This window comes from Excalfactoria chinensis, chromosome 2, assembly GCF_039878825.1.
Source record: "Excalfactoria chinensis isolate bCotChi1 chromosome 2, bCotChi1.hap2, whole genome shotgun sequence".
Lineage (NCBI taxonomy): Eukaryota > Metazoa > Chordata > Aves > Galliformes > Phasianidae > Excalfactoria > Excalfactoria chinensis.
In genome coordinates, this window is record NC_092826.1 from 61,792,823 (window position 1) to 61,800,192 (window position 7,370).

General features: G+C 42.6%; 1 long non-coding RNA gene across 1 annotated transcript; it reads left to right on the forward strand.

Annotated features, from left to right (window-relative positions):
* The first annotated feature begins 260 nt into the window (after positions 1-260).
* LOC140247614 (uncharacterized) lies at positions 261-5,262 on the forward strand. The gene is made up of 4 exons (XR_011902725.1): positions 261-303; positions 3,111-3,282; positions 4,156-4,309; positions 4,953-5,262. It is a non-coding gene; the product is annotated as an uncharacterized lncRNA (long non-coding RNA).
* The last annotated feature ends 2,108 nt before the right edge of the window (positions 5,263-7,370 follow it).

Genomic DNA, 7,370 nt, shown 5'->3' on the forward strand with positions numbered 1-7,370 from the left:
ACCTGGGTGTTTTGGTAGACAACAGGTTGGCCACAAGCAGGCAGTGTGCCCTTGTGACAAAAAAAAGGCTGTATGGGAAATTGGTAATCACAGCCTGAACTTCTGATTAATCAGCTGAGGCAAGTGTTGGGCCAGCTGTGGGAGCACAGGTGAAAGTTTAGCTGTGCTCCCAGAAGGGGTGGAGCTTGACTCTACCTCCTCTAGACCTCATTTAAGGGCTGACCACCACTAAGGCAGCATCTCTTGAGGAGTGCTCCCTAGGGGAGATTACCTCAGCATTTCCAAGTGAAGGCATCCATATTGGTGAGTTTTTCTCTATAAGTAACCTTTTGAATATCTGTTACCATCTTTGTATTATTCCACCTGACCTAGGCCAATGGTACCCTGAGGTGCATTAAAAAGAGCAAGGTCAGAAGGTCAAGGGAAGTGATCCTCTCCTCTGCCTAGGAGAGGGCACATCTGGAGTACTGTGTCCAGTTTGAAAAAGACAGGGATTTCCTAGAAAGAGTTCATTGGAGGGTAACAAAGATAATTAAGGGCCTGGAGCATCTCTTGTATGAGGAAAGGCTGAGAGACCTGGGGCTCTTCAGGCTGGAGTGGAGAAGGCTGAGAGGGAATCTTATTGTTATATATAAATATCTGAAGTGCAGGAGTCAAGTTGATGAGGGCAGATTCTTTTCAGAGGTGAGCAACAAGCAGACCCTGGGACACAAGAAATTCCATGCAACTTTTTCACAGTCAGAGTGACAAAGCACTGGAACAGGCTACTCAGAGAGGTGGTGGAGTCTTCTTCTGTGGAGATTTTCAAGACCCATCTGGACACCTAGCTATGCAACCTACTGCAAAGTACCTGTTTTAGCACTGGTGTTGGTCTCAATGATCTCTGGAGGACCTTCCAGCCCCTACAATTCTGTGATTCTGTGAAGATATTTTGATTGAAGGAATTCCATGAGGTATAATGCCAAAGAGTGCAGAAGAAGCCGCTGCTGTTACAGGGAAAATATCTTAAAGCAAGTGACTACCAGAACTGGAGGGAAAACAAGGTTTAAAAGAAAAAAAAAAAAAAAAAAAAAAAAAAGTAAGGTGCATGGAGGCAGGTAATTATCAGGCAGGCAGTGACAATATATAGAGCAGCAGGGAAGAGAGGAGGCACCTGAAAGGAGTTAGAAAAACACTGAACAAACTTGATCTCTAGAAGGTAGAGACAAAGCCTAATTGAATGCTTTGAAGATACACTGAGAGTCAGGAAAAAAAGGAAATTGATTCACAGACCCAAAATGACATAAGTAATGAGATGGATGAGTCCAAACAAAATAACCAGAAATAAATCCTTGATGCAGCTCATTTGTCTGATGGATGAAGGGGGGAAAAAAAGGAAAATAGGAGAAGTGCAGATTACAAAAACTGCATGTTTGCTCATGTTTCTCTGGGTATAACCTCTTCTTTCTTCTTCCTGAAAAATCTCACTAGCCTTGGATGGCAGTTGCAGCTTTGACCAGAGAGGCTGTGGATGGCCCGTCCCTGGAGATACTCAAGGTCAGGCTATACAGGGCTTTGAGCACCCTGGCTTGCTGCATGTGTCCCTCTCTGTTCATTGCAGGAGAACTGGACTAGATGTCCATTAAGTGTCCCTTCCAACACAAATGATTCTATGATTCTCAAGGGTCCAGTGTTCCCATGCTGCACTTGAGTTGGCAGAACCTCAAGTATCCTGACCCTGCAGAGAGCCCAACTCCCCGGCTCCATGTGGGAATCCGGTGCTGCCCTGTGAAAATGTTTCTACTACATTTGAGTTGTGTGGGCTTCTTTAGATAGGTCCTAAGTGCAGTCAGTGTAGAAATCTGGGACAGTTTTGATCAGAAGTTAAGCACAAAAAAAGGAACGGGCAAATAATACCTCATCTGTACTTTTATGACTTTGACATTACTGCCATTAAAATAATTTGGATAAAACCTGAAAAGTGCCACAGAGCGCAAATGTCCCTGTGTCTGCCCTGACTGGTGGGATGCAGTGATTTGGATTATTTGTGGAACTCCAGAGTTTGGTTGATTAGCTTGGTTTGCAGGAGAAGGGCACTGAGGATGAGAAAAGGTGTGACAGCAAAACGCAGTAAGAGAAGACGACACAGCATGCTGTTTTATAGTGGGATTGCTAGTTGTAAGGCAAGTCAGACATCACCTGTCAGCTTCAAGCTTCTCTATGCTTTTCATCATATATATGTACACAAAGGCATATAGGAATTCTTCAAATGCTTAGTTATAACTCAATAATTTATTAGAAAGTTTCTTCACTGATACTTTGCGTGTTTCATTCCCAAGACAAGAGAAAAGAGGGGGAAACAACTGTTCTCAATACAAATCAGATCAGCCCCTTCAGTTTCTTTGTCATGGTAATTGGTAATTACAGGAAAAAAAAAAATCTTAATTTAAAATGAAGATTTCTCTGAGTACCTTCTCTACACATGATCTGTCAGCAGCCCACCTCTTGGTGACATGTACATTGGAGGTTAGAACAGGTCACAAAGACTCTCAGAAGCCACTTTTACCCAGAGCGTGAGGAACAAGCGCTGGGGCTGAAGCACTGAGACCTGGGACAGTGAACATGGAGACCAAGCAGTAGGCAGCAATTGGATGAAGGGACTCCTCCAGGTCCTTCTTGGGAAGAGCAAATTTACAAGGTTAACCACGGTCTTCAGTGGTTCCTGCACTGCCCCAGCCCACAGAGAGTTTTATGGGCTGCCATGGGAAGTTGGATCCCAGCAGTATGAGTGAGCTGCTTTGACAGGTGTCTGGGCTACAGTGGCAAACACAGAACCATGGAATGATGGGATGGAGAGATTAGGTTTGAATAAAGTCGATATGAGCTCAGGATCTTGTAATTTTCAGAGCAGAACCAAGAAGTTTAAATATGGTGCCAGGAAAGGGGGGAAATGTATTTATTTTTAGGAAAAGTTTCTGCTCACACTGCTGAAAGCGGTCGTAATTTGATTCAAGGACAGCCATGTGTCTTTGTTTTCTTTTGACAGATACAGGAGCTTGCTTTCTGATCTTGACAAGATACGTGTATTTACTTATGCCCAGCTTATGCTGTTGCGCTCCTGTTTTTTCTAGACTGTTGTAAAAAAGGAAACAGAAAATAAGCAGTGACGTGAAAGATAATTTCAGCTGGCTCTGGGTGTCTGACTGTATAAGGCTGCTCTGAAACAAAAACATGGACTCTTGGAAAATGTGAAGTGGGCAATCCTACACACACTGTGAGCAGTAGGAATAAATCTTCTAAGAGGTAATAAATGAATAATATCTGTAGTCACCAACCTAAAACAAGTATGCTTTACTGCTAACTAGAGGACACGTGAACTCAAATGCAGTCACAGTTTCAGTTATACAATTTTACAGAACTTTGTGTTTGACCATAAAGCTTCTAAATGTAAAGACAGAAAGCAACAACTGTGTATATTCAGGGAGAAGTACCTGACAAACATGCCATATCAACAGGAGTCATTATTGTCTGGATCAGACCAGTCACATCTTACCACTCCTGAAAGCCAGGGTAGTACTCTACACAGATAATATGAGACAAGCTAAAAGCAGTCTGACATTATCTAGACTTTCTAAGTGTCCAGCAAACAATTAGTTGTCATTTACTGTGTGGTTGCTGGTTTTTTTTTCCTCAGCTCTAATGGAGTTGAGTTAAACTAGAGCTGCACTGGTATTACCACTAACCCTTTTCAATCTGGCTCTACTTTATGAGATTTTTGAAGAGTTGCTTTGGCACTCCTAGTCATTCTTTACCATATGGAATAAAACCTGTTAGAGGAATGTATGCTTATTACACATAGTGAATGTGCTGTGTTTGTCCAGTATCTTATGTCAGACCTAAAACAATGATTTGTGGTGAGTGAGCTCATACAGGAGCATCTGAGTGTGCCCCAGACATGAAAAAAGGCTACCACATATATAGTTGTGATGTTGTTTTGGCTTTTGGTCATTTGAACCCCAGGTGAGAGCCTCACTCCTTGTGGGATTTGACCATGTATCTGTGTGAAGGTTTATAATATTCCTAAGGTATGAATAATTGCACACAATATGTTATTGCTTTTATAGACTCTAACACTGTGCAAAATCACATTCACACTTCATTTACCATATCCCTTAGCTCCAGAGAAATCAGGGCCGTTTGTTCCAAATCACACGAACGTAAGTAAGAAGACATGGAGGGCAGGAGCCGACTAGTACTTTAAAAGAAGTTTACAGATCAATAAATACAGGTATATCTGCTACAGCTGTATCCGGAGGCTGCATAGAAAGAGGTAAGTGTACGTTTGCGCATCATAAAGCCTCCTGAAGTTCTTCAGGAAACGTGACTTAAATTGCTTCTTGTGCCTTCGCTAAGACTGGGGGTAATGAATGACAAAGAAAAGCCATTGCCTTTCTCAGCGACAACTTACACTTCTTAAGTGGCTCACGAACAGTTGACTCTGCTGATGCCAGCGAGAGCACAGTCAATAAAGATAATTGTGTTTAACTCAAGAGACAAGAAGTATAGGTAAGGAGTATAGTAAGAGAGTTTGCTTGGAACCTGGGCACCTTTTCCTGGCCATTTAGCATGAAAAATCATTCTAAATTGCAACTGAAAGACAAAAATTTGAATTTTTTACTCTATTTAAAATTTCTGGGAGTTGCTGACTCAGTAATCCTCTCACTTGAGTCATATTTGATTGTTTCATTTTAAATGAAGAAATATCTACGCTTTTCTTTACCTTTTTTTTGTTACTTTCATTAACAGATATATCACACTAAATGCAGCATAAATTCCAGTGGAACATTTAGTGAAAACCTATTCTGTCTAAACTTTTTGACCTGTTGCAAATAGGGCTTCATTAAGAGCTCACCATGTTCTGAAGGCTGATCTCTTCTTATGTACATAACGGAGTTGAATTTACATCTTTGCAGGTGGCCTGCAGTCAGACATGATTCCTGTATTTGTTTCATCGAAGTTTGGAGTGGCAAATTATTTCTCTCCTGGAGCACAGCCTGGGAGAGATAAGACAGGCTTATTGCTATGCTCTCCACCCTCTTAAACTTTCATCAGTATTAATTTTCATCTCCTTCGGTCCCTCTTGCTTCCATTTTTTGCTTTAATGAGCATGGGGAAAGCTGCTGCATTATGAAATAAAAGCAAGATTCAGGTGAGAGATGTCAGCAGAGAATAGCAACATGAACATGTGTAGAACAAGTTCTTAACTTTGCAGCACTGTTGGTGGGTCTACAAGGTAGCTTTGGGGCTGTCATGCCATGATGCATGAATAAATGCTTGGAAACACCCACAAATGCATTCCTGGTACATAGCTTGTCAAGGCTGATTGTCTCCTGGAAGGATGGCGCTAACTGGATGCATCCAACAACATCTCAGTGAAGGTGTTTGAGTAATTGGCTGTATTTCACATTCAAAAAGCACCTGATTGACTTAAGATGCAATTTCTCACCAGGTTTCAAAATAGCTTACTTTGCTTTAAAAAGTGTAGTGTATATATATATATATTTTTTTTTCTTTCTACAAATATATTTGCATGTGCATATACATAAAAGCTAAACTTAGAGCTGCAGAACCTAACGCTTGTGAGGCCCCATCTGGAGTACGGTGCCCAGTCCTGGGGTCCGCAGTGCAGGTGGGATGCAGAGCTGTTGGGACATGTCCAGAGGAGGGCCATGAAGATGGTCAGAGGGCTGAAATACCTCTTCATGGAGAAAGGTTGAGGGAGTTGGGCTTGTTTAGCTTGGACAAGAGAAGGCTCCAAGGGAATTAAATTGCTGCCTTCCAGTACTTGAGGTGAGCTTATAAACAGGAAGGGAAACAACTTTTTACTCAGTCTGACAGTTATAGGACAAGAGAGATCAGTTTTAAACTAAAAGAGGGAAAATTTATGTTAGATGTTAGGAAGAAAATTTTAACTCTGAGAGTTGTAAAGCACTGGCACAGGCTGCCCAAAAGAGGCTGTGAATGTCCCAGATCTGGAGGCATTCAGGTTGGATGAGGCCCTGGGCAGCCTGATCTCATTGGAGCTGGATGATCTCTAAGGCCCTCTTCAACCTAAGCCATTCCACGATTCTGTGATTTTACCTTTCATTTTATTCAAGATTTGTTCATCACTTGGGGTTTCTTTGAGCTTACTCCAGGGTGCATAGTCCCCAGGCTTCTTTACAAGGGCTGCTCAAAGGCAGCAGTCCTTCCATGTATTGGATTAAATGAGACCTCAGTGACTCAATGCCAGCTGTGTAGGAGGCAGTTACCTGGTGTGTGGGTGTGACACCTTTTGTGATGTTCCTGCTGGCCTACCTGCCTTCCAGTCATTGCTCCAAGGAGGAGAGCAGCAGGGAATCTGCTTGTACTACACAATTTAAGGGCACCGAAAATGTCAGTAGGCACTGCAAATGACTGAATCCCAGTGTATCTTCTGTCTCTGAAGGAAATGATGGGAGGAGAGAATCATGCAGTACTAACATGGAAATCCAGGCTTCTAGCTGCTACTGTCCACAGTGCTGCTGCTGTAGCTTTGCAGTTGCTCTATAATCACTGCTGCTCAGTGGCTTTGCTTTTTCTTTGGATTACTCTGCTTTTAGAACTGCCTGTTGGGAGCGGCAGCCTCACTGTTTCTTGACTAAAGAGAGCTTATGTGAGGCCGGACTGAGTGAGGCTGCCCGTGGGAATCACTGCCTGGTGTCCTTGGTTGACTTCCAACCTGGTTCCTCTCTGTGCTGCAGACACCAAGACCCAGGTGCAGGGGGTGGGATGATGTGCAGTGCATCCCTGCCATGCACACAGAGTAGCATTTAGTATATTAACAGAGACAAGGAGCTCTGTTTCTGCAGCTCACTGGCTGCAGACTGATTTTAACCAGTGCTCCCATCCTGATGGTGCAACCCAGTGCTGTCAGTGCTCCTTTCCAAACAGGAAAATGCCTTCCAGCCTCCCCAGATGGGGATTTTTCTGTTCTCTAGAACACAAGGCTTAAATTCCTCCCCAGACTACATTTCACTTGTGTGAGAATTTCTGAGAGACCTCTCCTACGTTTCATGAAAGGGGGGGGGCAGGAGGGGAAGAATAATTATTAGAAGTAAAAGACGTTATTAAATGGGAGATGGCATGTGTCAGGCTTATTGATGAGAACTCTCATAAAATGTAATATTACTTCATTCCTACCTTAATTGAAGATATTTTCAGCCTAAGCGATGTGTAACTGCTCGATGATTTAGCTCTCTTTTATGAATAATTATATTACATGCATTCTCTCTGTATATTTCCATTGATACATAGCATTAGCCTCTCTCATAATAGCCTGCAAAGAGCCAGGCAGATCTTTCTTTATCGAA